The sequence below is a fragment of the Pseudoliparis swirei genome, chromosome 16 (genome assembly GCF_029220125.1).
Source record: "Pseudoliparis swirei isolate HS2019 ecotype Mariana Trench chromosome 16, NWPU_hadal_v1, whole genome shotgun sequence".
Lineage (NCBI taxonomy): Eukaryota > Metazoa > Chordata > Actinopteri > Perciformes > Liparidae > Pseudoliparis > Pseudoliparis swirei.
In genome coordinates, this window is record NC_079403.1 from 8,674,730 (window position 1) to 8,699,100 (window position 24,371).

The 24,371-nt window shown below is 39.5% G+C and overlaps 1 long non-coding RNA gene across 3 annotated transcripts; it reads left to right on the forward strand.

The window, feature by feature from the left end:
- The first annotated feature begins 3,195 nt into the window (after window positions 1-3,195).
- Window positions 3,196-24,287, forward strand: LOC130206491 (uncharacterized). Of its 3 annotated transcripts, none has more exons than XR_008834128.1 (7): window positions 3,196-3,451; window positions 4,066-4,136; window positions 6,194-6,235; window positions 6,714-6,782; window positions 19,958-20,278; window positions 23,121-23,337; window positions 23,752-24,287. It is a non-coding gene; the product is annotated as an uncharacterized LOC130206491 (long non-coding RNA). The 3 variants fall into 3 exon arrangements; XR_008834129.1 differs by having other exon boundaries at window positions 19,958-20,031; window positions 23,752-24,286; XR_008834127.1 differs by having other exon boundaries at window positions 19,958-23,337.
- Window positions 24,288-24,371: the final 84 nt, after the last annotated feature.

Genomic DNA, 24,371 nt, shown 5'->3' on the forward strand with positions numbered 1-24,371 from the left:
AGTTAAAACAAATCTAGTAGCCCCGAAGGTTTTTCTACACATAGGCCTACAGAAAATGCCTTGCACTTAAACTTGTTATGCTCCTTGTAATTATGAGTGAATGAAGACATACTATGCAAGATATCACATTTAAAAAGTCGTGAAAACATATTTTGTTCTGTGGCTAGTTCTAATTTATTCAACTCTGTAAGTGTTGGGATCATCATCATGCAGGGATGAGACTGGGTCAGGGCTCATGGATGAGAAATACTGTACTGTAAGTTGTTATGTAGATTTGTGTTTGACACATCTGTATGGACAGAATGTAATACTCTAGTTACTCAAGTGTTAAAACGTATACACATTTAATTATTTTCAGCCATGTCCAGGGTAAGAGCTCTCTTACCTTGAGGAGACCTATCAAACACCTTCAGAGATGAGCAGGACTGGACCAAATAAGAATGAACCAATTACAGTCGAGTTTTATTATTTTTAATAATATGAAGATTACAAATGACGAAAAAACGAATAATACAAAAGGAAGTAAAACACTCTCGGGTGAGACAATCCCCCAAATCCAACAAAAAGCACCCAACCTCTGTTGTCTCCCTCTAGTTACTTGTTTACTTGCATCTGTCACCTCTCCATATATGGTTCACAACTTTAACATCACCCAACTGTTGGATGAAACATTGGACGCAACACCTATTATTGCATGACAGTCTTGTTCTTTAAAATACCATTCAGTTGAGGACCCTCCTTCGAAGGTTTCTGTCTGACCTTCATTGGTTGAGCATCTCAGACAGCTGTTTTTCTAACCGTTGTCATTGTTGCAATATATACACCTACTACCTGTTTCCTATACCGACTCTTTCTTTCATGCTTTTGTCATTCAGTGAATGTGAGTCATTAAAAAATCCAAAAAACATATGTGATTATGTATGAGGAATACACTCACATCAGACTCTAACAACTAAAGATTTCATAGAAGTGTCAGGCAGGTACCACACACCTCTTTATGGCCTTTTGCTTCCTGCTGTTTCCACTGAAGGCAGAGTTGTCATTTAGTGGCTGAGAACATGTGGTTCCCCACAGAATATTGCAACAGTGTTTCCAAGTAATTGTTTTACCTTCAAATGTATTAGTCAGTTAATTATTCAATTAGTTAAGTTCTACAGATAAATAAAAGAATAGTTTTTTTTGTTGGAGTGTGCATTACTGTATAGATACCACAACACATCTTGATCAATTTGGAAGTTTCATTCAAGATTCAAGTCATTCCTTTGGTTTTTATCCCTGTAAGGTCAAAGCTTTGTTTTGTATCTCTGACCAAGTTTTTTATCGCTTTCGTGCTTAAGTCTGGGAGTCAAAGATGTTGCGACTCTACAACCAGACTACGGCAGAATTCTAACCCCCAAATTCCTCCTGGGCTGACAAACGTCAACAAAGACCCGAGAGACACCAAAGAGAGGTGAGCAGTGAACTGTAGCCTCATTGTATTGGCTCATTATAGGGTCCCGCAGTGAATAAGAAGCTATTTTGTAGCACCACAAGGTCAATATCTGAAAGCCAGGGCGATGGAGGGGATCAGCCATGAGATTTTTAATTTTAGAAACCGTAAAGGGCTTTTCCTGAAAGACAGTGTGTGAATTTTAATGGACTGTGTGGGTTGTACAAAAAAAGATGAGGCGGCAAATGTTTTCTTTTATCTTTGAAAGTCATTTAAATGTGATTTAACCACAATTTTGGAATCTTCCATACACTTCCTTGTTATATGCAACATTCAATATTTATCGTACATGTTAAAACAACAATAACTAATGGTAAGGGCCCAATGCTATTGCTCCTTTATTACATGTTTTTTAAACGTTCTAAAAGCTTGATCTTTCTGCCTCCCAAACTCACTTTTTTGTCATGCTGTATACACATACACAAGATTGTGTATCCAGTTTTTCTCCTTGAGTTGAAGTGCAATCCATATCAATATGTATTCCACACTGTATTAAATATCCACTCTAAACAGCTGTTTCCAAAGCTGTATGAGATATTTATACTGCCTGGATTCACTTTCCCAGGAATTTTGATTTTACTTCCAAATAGATGTGAAAAGGGGAGCTGTCACACTCTATTATGGTGACCTCAATGATTCTGTGCCCTATCCAAATCCAGTGGTTTTCCATAACAATGCAAATTAAAGGGTGCAAAGCCGAAGGAGACAAGACTTGTTATTTTCCATCCAAAGGACAGTTCTTTACAACAAACTTGTCTGTACGCCTTTACATTTAATTTAAATGCCAACTTGGAAGTTGTTTTGTCTGAGACAATAAGCGTTTTGCTGTCAATTCATGAGGGTCAGCAACTGTCTTGAGAAAGTGATGCTGGAGTTATGGAGCATATAGGCCTGCAATAGATAATTTAGTAAATGAAAAATGTAATTAGTTAATTTTTTTAAGCATTATGTATTGTGTTTTGATGCAGACTATCATCATCATTATCATCAAGTTGGAGCAGTTTCAATTACACACGGAGACTAGGAATACAATCTATCTATCTATCTATCTATCTGTCTATCTATCTGTCTATCTGTCTGTCTGTCTGTCTATCTATCTATCTATCTATCTATCCATTCATTAATCCATCCATCAATCCATCTAGCCTACTGAAATGCTTGGACCATTGTTTTAATTTCAATCAACTGCATGTATTGACACAATGGCTGCTATATCATACACAATTTTAATTGGTGGTTTTGGTGATTTAAACCAAAGAAAAATACGTTGGTAATTTATGACCTGATGTCATATGTATATGCTTTTGTATGGAATGTAAAATGGTATATATTTAATGAGAATATGAAAAGGGCAGATTATAATTCTTTTAGTTAAATGTATTTAGGCCATGTGATGTACAATTCATTGTATGATGATGTACATATCCGGGTTAATAATGTGTCTTTGAAATCAATAATACCATGCATCTGCATTGAGTGAATAGGCTGCAGTCAGTGACCCACATCTCAGTGCAATGAACTGCTTAACTCAGACTGTTGTTTTATTCAGTGCACTGTCAACAGAATGGCGAGGAGGAGGAGAGGCGGGGCTTATACATATAGGTCACTGTGATTGGATACTGGATTCAGCTCCACTTCGCCATTGGCCGCTCGCGCTGTCACTCTGGATCTGTTATCGCCGCTTCCCGCGCCATTCGGCGTGCACGCGCAAGACAAGCAGGCACGTACCCGCTTGCAGACTGTCTGGAGTCTGTCTGAAATTGATCAAATTGGAGATGGAGTTTTGCATCTGTATGTACATTTACAAAAAGCCGCCAGTTGGAAATGGGATTTTTTGGTTCGCTCTCCTCCTCAAACGTCTTCGCCCACGAGTCGCCAAGCGAAGCCAAAGATATTTTACAGATAAACGCTGTGAAAGTTTTTTCTTCTGCAGTCGAGCAGCAGACAGCTCTTTATGCACAGGTAGGTAAGGCAGGCGCCTGAGTGCAAGTTGGCTGAGATACAGTCGACACTGCAGCATTAAACATTCGCCAACAACTGTGTTTATTTGTGAACGGTTAGCTGACGGGGTTTGGTTGAAAAGCGGTTTGCTAGCTTGCAATTTAAATGACCCTGTTTTACCTTTTTATATAACCTACAGTATTTGGTTATACCGCAAACTGGAATTGGCCCGATTATTTTGTGCCGTTAAAACAAGGTGTATGATTGGGTTGTTTTTCTTATTCTTTCCTAGAGATTTCACACTAGCGAGCTTTTTTGTTTTGGAGACTTGACCTCATTCCTACTACTTCAGCAGGATGCGCAGGTGAAGCACCTTGGCTGACGTGAGGTTGTTGATTAACCCCACGTGCGCTTAAGCTACCTGTTACTCTGCAGGCACCTGAGGGGGAACACCTTTTTTTGTTGTGGACCCTTTTTTGTGTTTGTACGCTTTCAGCCAAAACACCCTAATTAGTGATTAGGGCACACGTGGATTTAACTAATTTGAAAGTAATATAATGTGGCCCTGAGGTGAGGTAATATGAATCCTTTATGTAATGTTTCCTTCTTTTCTTTCTCTTGTTTATGCTCTGCAGGAGATCAGCCGTCAGCCCTGGAGTTCAAGAGGAGGGCATCATCCAGATGGCAGTCTGCACAGCTCAGAAAGGTTGGTTGCTGGACACATCCTAGGTTCAAACAGGGTTTAACGTTGCGTTAGTGGATATTGGATAGATGAAATGGGTTGTCAGACCATTGCATTTATTCTTTTGTCATGATTACATCTCGTACAGAAATTCTGAAAACATATATTGAATTACAAGTTTTCATTATTACTTTAAACTTCCCACAATTAGCTTAAAAGTTCAATAAATAAAGTCCACAGTCGGACAGCATCACATAACGTTAACACATCTGCTATCTATCTATAGGGATGACATACATGTTTAAATGCCATTTTGAATCTGCTTGTGTCATCACTTGAAATGGAAACATTAATTTAGTGCATTTTTTGCATATTCTCTGTGGTTGAGCCCGGCATATTTGATATATTTGTAACTGTTTCGGTGCTCACCAGAATGCTGTGAGAGCAATGCTTGGCCCCACTCGTAAGGAGGGTCATCGTCATACAAATTCCTCCCCAAATTCCTGAGCGTTTGTGTTTCTTTGTGCAGAAATGAAAAGAGGGTATATATGCTTTGACCTCCCAACAATGTTTAAGTATGACGTGTGCAACAGTGCATGTGTACTTGATCCGCTGCTGTCTCAGACTCGTCTAGACGCTTTTGCTCCGTCACCGCAGTTGTCAGCAGACAGTGCAGTCATATGACTCGGGGAGCCTTCCTCCCTCCTCCTCAGTGTCTCCTCTTTTGGGGCAAGATGGCTACTATAGCATTGTTGTTCTCCATGATGTATATGATTTGATGTGAGCTGGGGAAAAAAATATGGGGGAAACACGATGATACATTATACTTCGATGAAACGGCGGCTCAAGCATGTATTGCACATAGACGGGACAGTTAATGTTAATTCTTTAACAGGTTTTATTACCTAAATGATGGATGATTTTTTTTTTAAACGGTGTCCATCCTTTGCCAACGTGTCCCAGTAACTTAAAATGTTATTATCTAACTCTTAAATTTGATAGAAGTTCTTTTATTTTGTGTTTCTCCACCAATGGCGTCTCTGTCTATTATTGGGCAGTTTGGTAGCCATTTTGTCGGATTCATCACTGCCAATCGGTGCCAAAGGCTTCCAAGGTATCCCAAAATGTCTTATGAGCAACCATAGTGTCTGCATATTATATATTAATGTCAGTGGGGGCTTGTGATTTTAAAATACTTGTATTCTGCATATTAGCCGAATACCATTTCTTACAACTAGACGTACTTACTAGGTATTTCTAAAGTATACTTATAATAACTTGGTTAGAAAGAAATAGCATATATTCCCTGTAAGATCATCTTTTTTTTTTTACACATGTAGCGAGGCAGATTTTGAAGACAACACTGTAAATAAACAAGTATAATTTAATGTAACTACAAAAACTCTTTCTGTTTAGCATAGGTATCATATTCTGTGGCAGTCACTGCATCTAGAAGTTGGAAGAGAAAGGGTATCGTAACAAGTTATATTTTCACTCACTTTCATTATTATCACTTTTTTTTCTGCTTTACACTCCCTTAAGTGCTATCATAGCCTGTGGAACTAATGACATACTTTCTATTGGTAAAAATAATTTGGAACGTGATGGAAGATAAACATTCTATCCATGGAAGGTTCAGTTTTATGAACAGCAACCTGCCACTCAGTGCATTTATTAAAGCACCACTTTACTTTATTATACACATATTTACAGTGGTTAACAAGTCGAATATGGCAAACCGTCATGAGAATTGTTTTTCGAGAATTCCTTTTGCACAGTCCACTCCTTCAATGAGGGGCTGTACATACCACATTAACAATGGCTTCTAAAAGAGCTCCTAGCCTCACTGTGACATTACAAGTTTGTTCCACTCAGGGAGTCTTTGATGTTTATCTGTTTGCCTTATCAGTGACCAGCCTGGACACAGCTCTTGATTACCACCTACTTAGTGCATTCTCGTCAGCTTTCAAACACCTTCTTCAGTCTCGTCTTGTCATATTCCTGAATGTTTTTTGAGGGCGTGTTGATTTAGTTTTCAAGGAAGAGTACAGAAGCACTTACAGCATGCATTGTCTTTGCAGGCCTTTTCCCAAATGAAAAGGATTGGAATCGCAACTAGAAAGGTAAGAAACGTGCATCACACAATCTGTTTTTGGTTATGCACACAGTTAATTTGATGTTGGCCATCATCTGTTATTTGTAGCAGTGACTACAATACTGATGGATGAGGATTTGTGTTTTCCTCACATAAAGTGAAGCGTCACTTAATACTACCTTTAAGGCAATTCCTATTTCTAATTTGTACGGCGTTAGTTGGATATCGAATTAAAAATAAATGTTTCGATGACTGCTCATATATTTTTATTTTACCTAGAAACTACTTTTAATGTTTTTTATTTGCTTTCAAATTGTTTAATTAATTCCTTGCAACATTGTATTTGTAACTTTATCACTGCAATCTGTATTTTGTGTTCCAAGCCAGATCTACAAAACGATAATGAAGAGGCTTTTTAATGTATTGCTCGTCCTTTTAGTTTTTAGTTTATTAATCCCGTCTGACATCAAGCTGTTTGACAAGGTTTTTTTCTCTCATTTTCACAGGACATCCATGGTCTCCTGCAGCCTGTCATGCCTTCATGTCTTCAACGCTGGAGTGTTTCCGCCTAAATGGTAAGATATGTGTTGACCTGTTAATTATAGCACCTTCGGACATGTTAAAAGTTGAGAAAGCTATCCCAGGAATGCTTTAAGGTGCTGCAGTGAGTGTGATTGCCTGAGGGAAATATCAGTCAGCTGCACAGACCAGTATTTACAGAGGTTGAGCTCTGGCTTGCGAAGCCAATTCTACATGATATGATGATTAGAAGGCGCTCATCAAGTTCAGTGCTGTCATTCACTCGTCGGCAGCAATCATTTTTTATTAACACTGATTTGTGATCTCTTCATAACATAATTATGGTTATGGATCTCGCAACTTTCACTTGAGGCTTAGCTGGAAAATGCTGATGCAAGACGGTCTCCGAGTCCTGATCTAGTTTTTCTATTGGCTCGTTGTCTCCACCCACAGTGCAGTCACGAGGTCGAACATCACGATGATGTCTAGAGAAAACAGGCTTTCATCCAGGCTCTAATACTGCCTGAGCTATAAAGAAAAGATTTCTTTGGTTATTTCTGTGCACATACAGAGTAAAACCTGAGCTTGTTTCCAAGCATTGCTCTGCATACAGCAGCGCCTGCCATTGTCTGCGGTAAAACGGTGGGTTGTTTATCTCTCCAGCCTCTGCTGTGTGATGACGCAGTTTCCTTTGACATTGGTGTGGCATATTTTAAATCAAGGCCTTCACTGTATGTTTAAGGAGACTCCTGGCAACCTGCCAAGACATGGATCCATTTGCCCGTTTCCTCCTAAGAGCACCGCTGCACAGCTGTGACCCTTAGCCGGTCCTAGCCGTTGCTAACTCAAAGCCAGCGGCGTCCATTTTAGGTTTAGGCAGTGGGAAAAGAGATGAACTATGATGTAGCTCGTAGAAAAAAAGAAATCTGAACTCGCAGCATTATGCCAGTTGGAAACGGCACGACTTTTTGCGGCGAAAAAAAAACTTTTCAGTAGAACATATTTGAAAATAATACTGAACAAACGGGCACTTGTAAAAAAATGTTTGGATTGAATTGCGTTTTATGATTAAAATTCTAAGTTATTAACTGCAGCGCGATTCCTTTTTTTTGCCGTCTTTGGATTTCAACTTAAAATGTTCCCATTTTATTTTCATTCCATTAACATTATCTTTCAGATGCTTTCGATGAAATATTTAATATTACTGAATATACTCGTGGATAAATAAATAAACAAAATATTGATTCACTAATTAAATTCAATGCGTATTATTTGCCACCCCTGCAAGATAATATATAAAGGGCATAATATTGTATTATTTGGTTTGAAAATGTTGTGTGCGATGCAGTTTGTACTTTTTATTTATATTTTCATTGCAAAATTGATCCAAGCTTAATTTAAAACATAAGGTTATGAGTAAGACATGCAATGAACTTGAATACAAAAATATTTTAAAATGCAACGAAAAGATTATTTTTTGTTACGTTTGATGATTTTTTTTCTAGCGAGTTGGAATTTTCACCAGCTGAATATCACTGGCATTATTAGTTTGCAATGCAGTTAAATTGTGTTTTACAGTATTTAGAAAATACTGAATTTTAACACACTAAATAAAATGCAGTTTTATTTAATCGGGTCGGGCGTTGTAAACTTGTTTTTTTGCTTTTTTTGCCTCATTTTTAAGATAACATTATGCATATATTTTGAAATGTTTTCAGTTTACAAATATTGCGGTTGAATTTTTGTTGTATTAACTTAACCATAGAAAAATAGATGTGTGTGTACAAAATATTTTACTCAGTACATGACGATTACGAAAAAATAAATTGAAGCAACATATCATGCTGTCTTATTTGTTTGTTAATTTGCATTAGTCGAACATCAGGATTCTTAAAATACATTTTTATGATTAAAGTGGATAACAAAAAATTTAAAATCGGCCTATTGCAACATTTATTATAAAGTACAGTATAGGTTGATGTAGAGCTGCTAACTTGACTCACTGGAAGGTCCAGGTGACCTTTACCCTCCTGAATACTTGTTGTCCTCCACTGTTAGGACCTGGTGTGAAAGCCAGACTGTGTTCTGATGCCACGTAATACAACGGCAGCTGTCAGTAACATATTAAGCTGGGCCTCTGCTCTGTTGCCATGAAAATAGAGTGAAAAGGCACTTGGGGTTTATGCATGTGTGGGAGATGAGTCGCAATTACAAAACCTATAGATTAATGTCAAATTGAGTATATTACTTTTTTTGGAACTTATTGTTTTGCAGACCTGTTGACCACTTGTCGATGGCACGAAGCAAGTTTACTTCACCATATTACAAGAAGGCATATGCACACGCCTACTAAACGGTTTCAGCTGTTGTCAGACAGATTAACATCCTGATTGTATTAAATAGTTCTATATTTCACTTCACCACAAATTATTTTACTAATATGCTATATGTTTTTGTTGTTTTTGCTTAGAGCTAATATTTGTGCAGATCAGTTGATTGTTTTGTTTATACTGAATTCATGATGCCCTAATATTTGAATAACAGGAGAGACTTGTTTACGGAGTGGAATTTTAAACCTAGCTTTCTAAGGTATGCCATTGATCTTGGGCAAACAGTAAGATCTTTGCCTGGTGCAATAGCCGACCTTTGTTTATCATTAAAACAACAACACACACCATTCACTGGCTGAGCAGAGGTTTTGAATTTCAGTTGCAGCCACAACATCAATATCAACGTAACATGAATATTAGATCCTCATTAGAAGAAGGAAATTGCACAGTGACTACTCTGTGAATGTCGATTGTTAAAACTGGTATTTCTGATCTTTGTGAAAGGTAAGTAAAGAACTTCTGCAGTGTTGTGACTGCCGTGTGTTTGCCTGAATGAGTTGCCCACTGTTGGTGAGCCAGCCATTCTTAAGATGTGCAGGTGCTGCATGTCCGATCCCACTCAGCTGCATGGCATAGACGGCAATACTTCCTTTTTTAAATTTGACTGCAAACCCACCACTGACTTTGAAATGGAGTGTGCTCATCTCTAGCACCCTCCTGAGCGGCACAAAGAAGGCTGTCGGCCTGGGTGACCACTGTTGGATGGAGGTGCGAGGCTGCATGCCTGCTTAAACGGAGCAGCCGCCTGGACAAGCACTCGCTCTCTGGGAAGAAACGTTTGTCCTGAGATGAACTTCTGCTCTTTTACTTCACTTTTAACTTTCACTGAGTTGTCAACTCAGGCCTTGGAGGCATGAGATGACAACTATATATATAACAGAGTTGACAACTATATATAATATGAGTCGTCCAAGTTGCCATTTGCTCCCATAATTTGCATTGACAGTAAGCATTTAAAATACTACTCACTATGTTAAGGTTCCATTGTCTGTGTTTGGACTTAATTCTCATTCTCTGTTTAAAAACGATGTTTTAACCTAAAAACACAGTTGTTGTCACTGGTGTGAAGTCAGAGGTCAATTCACTGTCAGTTATGAAACCCTCGTCTACCTTTCTCTCAGCCAGATGGTGTCCTTGTAACTCCATAGTCACTATAGAGTTGACCAATAATGGATTTTAGAGCCTGATATTGATAAATGTACAGAAGTGCTTCTGATATTCAATCCAAAAATTATAGAAGCAATGGTGCAGTTGTAAAATAACACAATTGTTCTTATGAGAAATGGTACACGCATCTAGTCACACTGTAATCTGCTCTGAGAACCATTTAGCTTAAGACTTCTCGACCTTTTATTGCAACATTTTGCTTTTTGAAAATTTAAGATGCTGGAATTCATGTATTAAAACATGTTATACTTACTCAAGAGAAACTATAAAGTTATGTGTTTTGTCAAAGCTCTCGGTTGCGTCTCACGTGTAGAAATAATATCTTAGTACTTAAGACAACAGTTTAAACCCTCACTCTTTATGTGACCAATCCTTTTGTTTGAATGTCATATTTTATAAGGGCTTTGTGGGTTAAAATATATTGTCTATGGCTCTAATTTTTCTTTTTTTAAACTGCTCTTAATATGCACATTAAAATCACCCCAGTTTAGGAGCTTTACTCAAAGTTTCTTTCCGAGTTGGATATGTGAGACTTGAGGGCGTGCTTGCATTTTTCCCTAATTGGAGCTTATTTTAACACACCTGGACACACCTTCCATTTTGCCATTTGACCTTTTGTGAATTAAGACGGCAAAGCAGAGTTTGAGTTCATCAACCCTGCGGTACATCCTAGCGAGGGGAGGCTGCACCATGACTAAATAGTAAATCTCACTTCTCTAAGGTGGAAAAAAATGATTTCCTTTGCAGGGCGGTTGGGGGTTGATTAGTAAATACCCACCTGCTCCAAGTTTCAGTAACCTAATAAGTCTCTCTGGACTTTGAAAGTGAATATTTCATATTTCACTGATCTCTAACAGCTTTTCTGCTCGTCTCATATTTGACTCTCAGATGGATAAAGGGGAAACACCGACTGCAGGGTCTCTTTCGTGCCACACAATGGCGTGGAAAGGTCAGGCCTAATGAAGTCGGGGGTGTGACCCCTAGTATTCAGTGACTTTGCATGGGTCTCCATCCGACCGCTGCAACCATGCCGGTTAATCCCTTTTTGATCCTAATTGATAGGCATTAACATGATCCTTATCCAGGAGCTGTGTTTTGTCTTCCACAGCCCTTCTCTCTGGGTGTCAGTGACACAAAGTGTGAAAGCGTTAAACCAAATGTGAAATTGATATTTTTCATGTTTGTGTGCTTAAATTGTGGCTGTGTTTCTAAACACTCACACAAAAGTGGCCAATGGTCAGGGTTGGCCCTTTGAGGCTCTTAACAGGACTTAGCACATGACCTCTGGAATCCGACTGTGATGTGAATGGTACCAGCCCATTCCCAGTTTGTTTTCCTTCGAGTCCTTTTCATCTTCATCACAAGGTGATTACCGCCTTTAACCGTTTACTAATTACCCTCTTTAAAATGTTTGCACTGACCTTAAGTCGGGACCCATATCACTTTTATGACGGTGCAGATGCTGCGGCTCCAAAGTGCAGGAGTTGCTCCTTCCAGCTTTATCTTGGTGACTTCCTCCGTTTACATGTTATGATCTTCATACTGCAAACCCGAGAACACTTAATTGAATTAGCAATCATTTATATTAATTCACTGTGTTGACTGTTAGTCGCGAGACCCTAAAGAAACCACTTAATTGCTTGTTATAGCTGATGCTTTTGTAATTCCTCCAGCCAGCATTTAGAGGTGTTTTTTTTCTGCTTTAGTAAATATATTACATCTCTTTCACGTTGCAATTTCCGTCTACAATCTATTTGTAGACGGATATTGACACTACAACGTTATTCTCACATCTTTGTTTGAAATTCACGCTAGCCAGCAAATTCCACTTGGATCTTTTTCAAAATAGTGTTTTTAAAATAAACTTTTACACATTATTTCAACATGAAATGCCCGGTGTGAGTGATTGACAATAATAATGGAAGAGAAAAATACATGAGGATGGTCAGAAATACTTAATGAGATTAACTTTTCATGATCTCTGTACATTTTGACAAGAGTTGCATATAAAATGTTTGAATTGTTACGATATGACCACTATTAGGGTTTTATCAGAAAATAAGGACTCCGGTTATTGGGGTGATTTGAAGTAAAGTATAAAAGTGTTTGTTGTATAAGGATGACTTGAACATTTAAAAAAACCTAAATGATCCCTTGTTGAATCTTTAAGTTACAATAACTTGCTCTTAAGTCTCAGTTATAAAATGGTTACTACTTTATACACTCACAAGCATAACATCATAGTACTTAACATTTATTCTCCTTCATTCACAATAAAAATAACAACGAATGCCTGGCGCCCTGCAGAGGATTGTTGTGATGTTCCCCTCATACTTGAATATGGAAACCTCAAAAGAGAAAATAATATAAGTTCTTAAAAGGCATATTTTAAAACAAAAAAATGATTCCTAACCTATTAAATCTTCATGTTTTCAATGTAGACTGAGCGCATTAATTGACCGACTCTGTGGATAGTTCCAATTTACAATTATCAACACATTCGACTCTCCTCTTATATTATGCATTTGATATTTAAGTTTGTTTCTCCCCTTTTTCCTGATTAGATTTTCTAACATGTTTTGAAATATTTGTATACTACTGAATGCTGTGTAGCCTCCCGTCAAAATGAGTGAATACTGTACGACAACCGATGGGTCGGCTGTAGCTCATGGGGAGAGCGGGTATCCCGCAACCACAAGGTTCAACGCCCGCTCTCCCCATAGATGCATGTCGAAGTGTCCTTGAGCAAGACACTGAACCCCCCCCCCCCCCCCCCCGTTGCTCCCCGGGTGCTTCACTGCAGCCCACTGCTCCTTAATAACTGAGGATGGGCTAACTACAGAGATACATTTCTCTACTTTGGGGATTCATAAAAGTGTCCTTTAGCATTATTATTCTGTGAATGTGTATGACTCACATATGTGACTCCCTTGATCTGCTAAAAAGCCAAAGTGACTTTTCAAAAATGTTTTGCTCTCTTTAAGATGTCCAAACATCGATGTCGGTTTCCTCCATAAATTCACATTTTCAAAAAGGTTTTTTAAAGCCTTTCTATGGCCAACCATACGAGATATATTTTCTTCTCAGCACTTTCAAAACCCGCACAATTAAGCACGTCTTTCCATTGTGCTCGGCAGTGTGCAACGGCCCACTTCAGCTGGAAAATGCCAGGTGTCGTGTTGGTTCTTGTTGGTTTCACACAGCGACTTGAGCCCCTCCCTGGAACGCAGTTCCCAGGTCTCCATAGGATTGAGTGTTATTTCCAGCTTGTTTGTTGCAGTGAATAATGAGTACTCTGTAAGGCCTGATGACATAATTTGGTGATAGCTATGGAAAAATAACTAATTATGGAGCGAAGAAACTACAGATTGGGACTCCGCTTGTGTACTTCACTTGACTGGCACCACCTGCCCTCTGTGTGTCACGCTGACTTCACTTATCCCACAGTTGTGAAACCGAGCTGGTGTCTGCCAGTTATATGCAACCCCCAGCAGACACATAATAAATGAGTGGGGTGTTGCACTTGATAATGCTTTTTGTTATTTAGATTCTGACGTACAGGATCGAGAGCTCTTTGAACGGCGGATTCAGTTTGCAATAGGAAGAGAACTTTCTCCAGTGTTGCTCTCTTTTCTGAGACCGTAGGAAAGTTTAGAAAGTCACCCCATTGGAGAGAAAGTTCTGTGTGCACTGTGTTAATTTTTATGCCCGTGGTAGTGCACATGATTCACTGGACTGTATTTGACAGATGTGGCTTGACCTGCTGCTGGAAGAGTTTTTAGTTTTCATCGAGAATATTTCAAAAAAATCTTTTGGAAATAGACATTTAGCAGGGCAGGAACATGGCGATATGCAGTCCGATTTGAGGCGTTTTTTCAGTTCTGGCTGTGCTCTCTTCCCTCTGCATTATTGTTCTCTGCACCCTACCTGCTGTAAAAAGTCGTAGTTCATGGATATAAAACAGTTTTCTCTTTTATAAGATCGCCTGAACAAGTTTTAACATTTATGCAGCCTTGCACTGATGTAACAAGTTCTAAGACATCAAGATACTTTCTAAATATAATTCTGCTGTGTCTATCTACAGTGTCCATCTGACGGCTACACATTTAAAGTAATATGGTACTTTTTCATAATTTACCAGTAAATGTTGCAGTATTCTGACCCTCGCACTGCCCTGGAATTGTGTGTGTCGTCTTCTGGTTTACAAACCTTTTACATCAATAAATGCAAAAGTCAAAAAGAACTTGAGAAAGAACCAACATCGGCCGTATAACCTTTCTTTGCGTGTGTGGTTGTGAGTGAGAGTTGACTTTCAGTTCTTGACGGTGCAAGTGTGCAGCCTCTTATGAAGAACTGGCAATATGGCTGACAACTGACTGACCAAACCAAATTAATTGATGTAAAATCCTTGTTTGATTTCATTTGTACAAAGCAAGACTTAACGATATCTTATTGTCCCTCATCTCTGACATTTGGAACTTTTCCTGTTATTTGGAAAGCTTTATCCCAACTACAGCAGGGGGATCACAGCCCCTCACCTGCTTCAGTTTATTCTCTCAATATAGTTTTTCTGTGAACTTTTCTCCCTGAAATGACACGGATGAAGAAATCTGATGTAAAATACTTGCAGGATGTTGCTGCATATCAGCAGGGATGAGAAGAGGTTCATGCCATGTGTATTTTAAGACATTGAAGTTGTAATTTCAACTTTTCTCCAGATATAGCTGTCATGAATCATACCAGTAAACACCAGATCATTTATCCGTGCCATTTGACCATTTCGGAGACTTGGATGTTGGTCCTGTTTTAGTCAATTTTTTATGGTGCCATGTTTTACTTATTTATTGCATTTTTTTTAAAGCTTCATTTAATGCATTTAACTTTGACTATAAATGGTTTATATTTGGATTAAAACCCCACAACAGAAAGGCCTTGATGTGATTTTATAATAAAGAACGAAGAGAGAAAAGTGAGTTGACAGTTGGGACGTGTAATGAAAAGTTTGAATGTAAACAATTCAGATTGCTAAAAATAGAAATGTGCTATGTCAAATGTGGGATACTGTACATTTCACACTGAACCAACATTTTTGAAGATATAAAAATTACATGAAATTTCAAATCCGCTTTACATCATTTCTCTGTAATTTGACGCTACTAAGAGAAAAATGGTCTTTAGGAGTTTTATCCTGGATGATATGCGTGTCCTAGTTCTACCGGTCATATTCATATATCTCATGACCCATTAAAACATCCATTAATAGTAATACTATTAATTTGGATTTCATAAATGCGTCATATCTACATTCAATGTTGGGATGACGGGTCTATCTGAAACCATGAATATGTACATTAATTTAACACTTGTGCTCTAGCTGGTTGTATTTACTGTGAGAGGATGGCAGTGAATTGGTTTCCAATCTTGATTAGTGGACAGACAAACAAACAGTTCTCAAAATCTTGAAGTTTAATATTACATTTAGACCTGGGGCATGTTGTTAAGAATTGTATGGGCTGTACAAAATGCATGTTTTGGAGGTAGTTTTGTACTTTTCACGTTATTGTTGCTCGACTTGTTATGAAATCCCTTTTCAAAGCGCATCCCTTATGGGTCGGCTACTCTATCTACATTTCTCCTGACAAAACCATTCAAGATCAAGGACAGCATCACCTTTGGCACTAATGAGGTAGTTTATTTACTACATTTCCTTGTGGACTGTGAGAGAAGGACGAGCCATGCATAGCAGAGCACATAATCAGCGTTAGCAAAACAGAGCTCCAAAAGCTCCAAGTTCTACATTCTATGACAGTAACGCCGTGTAGCTTACCTCGAGTACCTGCATGTTCAACATGTAAACCCTTTAAAGAGGCTGCTGAAGGGAACGGGCTATCTTATTAAAACCTGGAGTCATAATGCATTTTAATCCTCAAAGGAAAAAAATAAAGACTTCCGGACTGGAGATTAGAACCTTTTAAGGATTTTATTTTAAATTTGCTAGATGCCTATTTTGATTTCCAACTTTTATTATTATCTCGTCAGGTTTTAAAAAACAAAAACAAATTATTATGTCAATGGCAGGACTTTGACAGGAAAGATGTGCAGGTGGCTTAAAATCCAGTCGTAACCGCACACATACCGAGTAGAGGCAAAACAGCATTAAACGCATGAATATATTCTCAATTCTGAAATAACTTTCTCACAGTTGCAAACAATGTTGGCCTACGCATGCTAGAAATATTATCTGTAATGCCAGCCAGCAGCTTTTTTCATCTATAATAGAGGTCTAGTAATTGGCATTTTGATTTCTGAGGGTCTTCAAGGCAACATGAGCTGCAATTAGACCAAATCATCTGTGCCCAAACAGCAGCTGCATTAGGGGGGGGGGGGGGTTGTGTGGAAGGAACAGTCAAAAGTCATGACTCCTTGTGCAAAACAGCTTTGACAAAGAGGACTGGGCTCGAGGTGAAACTAACTAATAAATGACAGACGTACAGCATGCAGGCGATGTGAGGTTGCAAATACTGCTAATTGTCAATCAACCTAATGTGACACACCTGTGTAGCAACAATGTGGATTTGACTAAAGTCAAAGTTTTAAAAAATCCCTTTTACGCATGTTGGCTTTTTTAGTTCTGACTTGTGTATTATCTCTTTAATTATTTCTCATCTTTTTATCGACCGTATTGTATCAAAACCCCCAAACGTATCTTTTCTTTTCATTTCAATCACATCTGTCCACGGTGGTACAACACATATTAGATTAAACTGACGAAGGGCCTCTGGGCATCGGTAGTTTGCAATGATAATGATGTATGTGTGGCACAGTTCCTTATTAGCTGCAGAGCAGAATTCCATTTCGGCACAAACCCGTCAAATGATTTGCAGATGTGCTCTTCAGAGCCTGTGTACACTGCTTTATTTGCTTATTTAGATTGGCTTCCAATCTCTGGGTAAATGTGTTTACTGTATGTTGGCTTATCTGTTCAGCCATCCCATCTATTCAAACAGCGCTCCTTTCATTTAGGGCTGTGTGCTGGCTGTTTTTTCTTTTTTTCCTGGGACCTTTTCTGTTATTTTGGGACCAGATGGTGAGGGGCACGGAAGCGCCTCTTTTGTCCAGGCGTCCCAGTGAAAAGAGGCTGTCCTCGCTAATGTAATCAGCGGCACCGGAAGGGTCCATTTTGGGCTGTGAAAGAAGACAATCGGATTTGGACACATCTAGATTACAGAAACGCAGAGTTCATCTCCCGACCCTGCCCCCTTTGACCAAGGCCCTGGCATGGAGGATCTTCATCTTTGATCAGTGGAGGGTGGAGGTGCTGATCCGACCTCACGGGGGCCAAAGGCCACCTCCCCCCCTACGCCCTGTTTACCCTGCACTTGGCTGCTGTTGACACCTCCTTCCGGAAAGAGCCAGGGGGTGGTGGGTTGGTTTGGGCATGGGGGGGGGGGGGATACCATGACCTGTCTAGACACCGTTACTTGTTGCCCTGGTGTTGCCAAGGGACATAATGAACTTTGACTGCAAATATAGTTGTTTAGGAACCACTCTGGTCATCCAAGGAATACTTTTTTTTATTTTTTTTAAATTTTAAGGTTTGGGGGTGGGGAAATGAGGCGGGGGTATGGATGTGACCCACATAATACACAGTCTGCTTTGAGGGACCACATGCATTAATTTGTTGGCAAAACTTCCTTTTTTATATAGTAATGATTGTGCGACATGTTTAGATGGTCACAGGACGTCAAGACATTTGTGCAAAATGGAGAAGAATATTGCTGCCGTATTCCTTCGCCTTTCAACTCTGAACCAACAATGTGACTTTTACGAGAATGTTATGTTTGTTTGCTGTAGTTTCTGACCCATAACAATTTCAGAAGGACAAATTATTGATTTTCTTTTTTGTTGGATAGTTTCTTACACCACGGCAGTCATGATATTTGTAGTTCATGTTGGTTTATTGATTTAGATACATTTGTGAAAATTGTATTTCTCATACGCAGTAAGTAATTTTTGATTTTGTTTTCCGTTTGATCTTGTTATACAATTTACTCAGCAGGCAGTTTGGAGGTAAAACAAAGAAAATTATTCTTACATGTTTTTTGAATTTTGCATCTATTTTATTCTTCTACCTTTTTTTAAATTGTGTTTTTTAAATATATATATATATTTCAGTAGAGGAAGGTTTTGTGTAGCTCTTTATTGAACATAAATTATACATGCGTAATTTAATACAAATAATTTGAGAATATTACATATTCATGCAAAAAAAAGAAGACATAACGCAGACATATAGTATAGATATATGCTATTATACTATAAACTGCACTGGGCTGTTATGTAGCATTTTAAATGTAATCATACAAATGTCACATAACAGACAAGACGCGTTTTATAATTAATAATTAGGAGGAGATTTTCTTCCAATTGTTTCCCAATCTTCAGGAAAACTAAACTAGTGTATTCTCTTTTACAAATGTGTTGCCGTGCATGCAGTAAGATGTTGGTATATTCGTGTTTATCACCTCGTACTTCGGCCTACACCTAGAATCCCTGGTTTTGGCCTGAACCACAACGCAACTCAAGTTGTCGATTGGCTTTGATGTGGAGGCTGTTCCTCAGGAGTGGGTTTAGTGATTCCACCATCATGGCCGCCACTTCCAACCCCGCCCTCTCGCCTGCCACTCAGGAACAGTTAAAATGGCAGCATGCAGCAAAATGAGTGAGAGGGAGAAAGAGGGAGACGCCCACCACTGTGAGCTAAGGCACGGTCGGCTGAGCCGCAGCTCGCCTTGTATGCCAACTCCAACTGGGATGATTATTTTTGGTGTATTCGGCCGTCTGAGAACAATGTAGCATCTAAAGAAGTCTAGACAGGTAGATTGGGTGGAAATCAGTGAAGGGTTAACCTCTTTTATCCAAAATCTGTAACACACGATAGTGCTCCATTTCCAGCCATTTTTTTGTCAGGATCCAGAACTAAACGCCGCCGTATATTCGTCTTTTAGATGACTGAATGCTAAATAATGAAATCCATCCTAACATCATTGCCGAAACCATGGCTACTATTCAATTCCCATTTCAAATGCAGCCAAATGGAAAAACGTCCGTGCTAAATATGCTTATCGAGATTCAGTGCTACCATTACTTCAATATAAAGGAAGTGTTAAAAAATGTGAACTCTTCACACAGGTCTTTGGCACGCTGCCATTTTATTCTACAAATTATCGGTTGTGGCCTGGCACGATGAACCTCGCTGATTATTACAGGATGTTCTGCTCTGTAGCATCCTAAGACTTAAAAACAAGCTATTTATTCATATACTGTATCTGTATTTATGTTGTTTATTGTCGGCACAATGGCCATCGCATCATTTGTATTCTGAAGTGGTGCAGGACAGTATTTCAGAAACTGTATTCATTTTTAATGTAGAAAGAACAAACTGCGGTGATCAGTGATCACTGAAACCCTTTTCTCTTAGTCATACAGCTCAATGCATGTGCTTATTATGTCATCTACTTAACACCAATTAAAGGCTGTACGCTACACCAACCCAACGCCGTTCCAATGAGCCAGAAACCCATTTGGAAAGGATCACAGAGCGCAGATGTGTGTATCCAGTCTCTATAAACCGTCGGAAGTTAAGTAACACACCCAATCATTTCTCTTTGCAGGTCTGACTGCCATCTCATAGCAACTCTATTGCAGAGCAGCCCACATCCCAAACTGCAGTGAGGAGAATTTTAAGGTAAATGTCCAAATCCTCTATTTTTAAGTCTTCCTACTCTGTGTCTGTGTGTGTGTCTCCGTCTCCTCCACTCCACAGTGTAGAGAGCTGGTGGTGGACTAGGAGGAAGATGTCATGCTAAGGATGGTTTTGGTGATGTTGCTGCTGCTGTTGCAGCATCGAGCTCTCACTTTGTGCCTCTGTCAGTTATGATGCGTAGCCACACAGTGAGTGACAGGCCAATCCCCGGGAGAGCAGGGGGCCTGAGGTGAGTCAGATGTATCCTTGACCCTGTCTAGCTGTGTCGGCAAGCAACACAAACTCTGTAACAGAGGCCCAAAATGGCATGACTGTACATTGTACATCTTAATTTAGTATATAGAAAGAGAACGTACCAAACACAACCAACTTGACTATTTATGTTGAAGAGATCTGCTTTTCATTACTAACTCCCTCATCTTCTGAATTATGAAATTATAATGCAGCATCTCGCATTACTGCACCTTTGTATGTCGTTGCGTACATTTGGTTTTCACTGTTTTTAGAACCTGTCTCAGACATGAACCTGGAACTGATTCTGGTAGATTTTCAACATAGTTTACTTTCGTGCACTTCAGATGCGCTACTATGGCTTTAAAGAAGTCGGAGAAAGGTATTATTATTCCTGTGACATTCTGTGGAGTCAGTTTTTCTTTGTAAAGCTTGTTTAAGTGAAGGTTTTGTTGTAAACCCCTTATAACTGAAATAGCTAGTATTTTAAACGGACCTCTTTCAGAGTTTCAGGGAGCATGCGAGTAGACGATGGTACTAAGTTAACTTGAGAAAACCTTCATTCAGGTCTTTACATTACACATTAAAATGGCCAAAGAATCAGTAGTTTCCAAATGCAACATCACAATGCTTGAAGGGGATCTGACAGTTAGTGAAATGTGTGATTTAGAGTGAGAAATGTTCTCCATGCCTCGGCACTGCTTGTTAGAATGAATCGCTAATCAGTGATTAATAAATGTTTCTTCCAATCCAAATGCTGTGATACAATTGTGTATTGCAACATAATATCTGTTTTATTTTTGCAATTCTCATCTTGTTTTTGGTTTGCATTATTATTCATATAAGTCTACGTGTGTCTTATTATTGGTATGATTATATTTAGTGATGAATCAGTTGATTCATCTATTAGTTGAATGGAAAATTACCAACAACAATTCTGACGATTAAAGTCATTTATCAACCAATGCTTTTCTGTTTTATGTCATTATACAGTTAATATATTTGGATTGTTTTACTGTTGGTAAAAAAAGCAATTTGCTGATGTTCCTCATGTTCTGGTAATTTATGATGGCCATTTATTTTTTTGTTATTTCATCCACTGGATGATAAATGTAAACAAAAAATGAATCGTAATGAGAATATTCGTCAAATGCAGCTTTTTGTGTTTAAGTGTGTTAAAAATAAACAAACAGTTGAAATGTTAAGGGTTCAAATTATAACACTTTGGTTCGTGGAGGAATATCTGCTTTAATTTGCTCAAAGGAAAACGGCTTGTTGCACCAAAACGAGTAACGTTCCCAACGCAGTCGTGAATGTTGCATTAAAAGCAGTCTGCATAAAAGTCAGTGTAACGGAAACAATCGCTGCGACCCATGTGATCTTTTTAAATGTAACCAAAGTAGATTTTAGAAATAAATACCAACTTTTTTTATGTTATCTATTTTCTGTAGAAATGTTACCTTTACTCTTTTAACGTTGTGTCCCGTAACTTGAGACAAATCTTGTTGCGACAAACATGATTGGGTCAGTGTTGACCAGAAGCAACGCTGCTTATACGCCACTTTATAAACAACTAAGTGAAATGCTAAATGTTTAAATGCAGCCCCTGAAGCACGAAACATCCACTCAAGAAACCAGATACGGTATGAGGAGGAAAAAAGCACATGGGGGGGATTTGTTATTCCTGAATTTGGTGAAGTGAACAAAAAATAATCTTTATTGAAAAAGTCTTTCATTTCTTCAGAAGGGTCGCTCAAACACGGTGTGTGAAATCAGAGTTGCCTGGGTGTGACTTTTCCAGAGAGCATCCGCTTGCCATTGTCTGCCTAGTCAACTTCTGCAGGCCCCAGTGCCCTGACTTCCATACATGAGAGATCAAGGGTTACCAAGGTGCTTTTGAGAAAGGAGGGCTCAATGTGAGGGGGGGACAAACCAGTCCACAAAATACTCATTTCCTTTGCATGTTAGGAGCCCTAGTGGGGATTCAGACGGGGTCACTGACACGGCCGCTGGGGTTGACTTTTTTCTTCTTCTTCCGTTCTCCCCTTGGTTGTTCTTAATGAAAACTGTTGCTTGCCTTTCCGTCCGCTTGCAACAGCTTTCTGCCGCCCGTACAGTATGAGGCTGGATAATGTGCCGATTTTGCCCAAAAGAAAGTTTGTTCAGACTCTGTTCATCCACACAGAGGTACCTCGTGTAGAAAAGGTAAAAGTAATTCTGTCCACTTCTCTTTCTTGCCAGAAAGTTCAGTCACTGAGCCACGGCATTAACTTGTATTCTAACAAGATTAAAATATATTCGTCCTGGGGATTAGCATAGTTAGGTGTCCTTTTGCCTCTTTTTTCCCCCTGCACTGGTGCGGTGACAGTGGGCTTTGATCTGTGTTGCGAGGCAAGCGTCCTGGCTTGGACCTAGCCATTCGAGTGCCAAGTGTGAAATTGGCCTGATGTCATCCCCATTCTTCACCTTTTACATCTTTCACCACTTTAATTATGTTTCCGCCACAAAGCCTAGGCACCTCCGAGCAGATTCCACTCTGGCCGTAGGAAGCATTTAGAAACTGGGTAAATGACACAGTAGGGGAGGGGGAGGATGGTAGGAGAGGTCAGAGCGGGATGGGGCCCTTTTGTGCTTGGAGGTAGACGTTGACACTTCCCTGATGTATCCTCTGCTCACTTCCATTTGTACAGCATGGGAACTTGGGGAGACTGTCGACAATGCGCCAGAAAATCACTTTTATGCCAGGCTTATTTATTTATTTTTATTCCAGAAGAGATGTTTATTTCCCTGTGTTATCGACCCAGATTACTGCTGATGTATACTGTATGGTGTCTTCACAGCCATGCGGGACTTCTTTGTCGTGTGAGGCCGTCGGACGGTCCGAACAAAGACTTCTCCTGGTGACTCGACCACCTGAATCTCACTTCCGGCGATGAGACGTATTATTGTCCGATGAAGGCCGTTGGTTCCATGAGCGTGTGCCCACGCAGACGCACGGCTTCAGCCATTGTTCATGCGTCGGTGTCCCCATCTGAACTTCGGGGAGCGTCTCTGCCGGTGAATATTTGGATGAAGGTTCCTATTGATGTGCTGAATGAAGGACCAACACAACGGGGGGGTGTGTGCAATGTGAGGAGGAACCGGAATGAATGAAGTGCGCGGGGACGTGTGCGTGCACGCCGAGCCCGAATAATAAATAATAATACAAAAAAATCAAATGATAGTGAGTTGTGGGTGGATGAGAGAGGGAGGAGGAGGAGGAGGGGGAGAGAGAGTATGAGTCGGAGTGAGAAAGCTGTGTGTGGAGAATGAGTAGCTGAGGGGAGGGAGGGGGGAACCAGCCACCTGCAGCCATGATGGGCTTTGACCTTCATTGCTCTCTCTTCCTCCTCCCTCCGCTCTCTCTCACACACACACACACACTCTCACTCTCCATTTCTGCCTTGTGATGGAAGCACATGCTCTTTTCAGAGGCGGCGGGCAAGGCTGACCGTCGCGCCGACAGTGCTGGGAGTCGCGCCGCTCGCCCCACCGCTAGTCACTGGCCGTTCGACATGCCCTGCAAAGACTAGCGGTGCAAGTATGGAAATGCAGATCAGGCATTGTGGAGGAAACATGCCTGGGAATTGTTCGAGGCTTTCCCCTTGCATAATGCGGGGATGCTTTCCCAAATGTTTTAATCTCAAAACTCATGAATTTGATCCTCCGTGAATGTGTTCCCGAACCGCCCATAAATGGAGTGGGCGTTTACATTCAAAGGATTGTCATGCTAAGCAAATTAATAGTGTTTGTGATTGTGTTTTTGTATACTTGGCAACATGTTCGACACTATTTGAGCCGTCAGAAGCTCAGCATTGATTGAAGGCCTCTGTTGTATTGTTTCTGCTTTTTTTTTAATGGAAATATATAAACTATTTTCTTCACATAAAGATGCTCGAGACTTGTTTGTGTATAATAGTCAAGGTTTATTTACTCTTCTTTTGCAGTGTTCAGGAGGCAGTTAATTACACAATTAATACATGATACAAATTATGTACATTTATACCAAAGAATACTTCCAACATAAAATAAAAAATAGCATTGTATTCTAC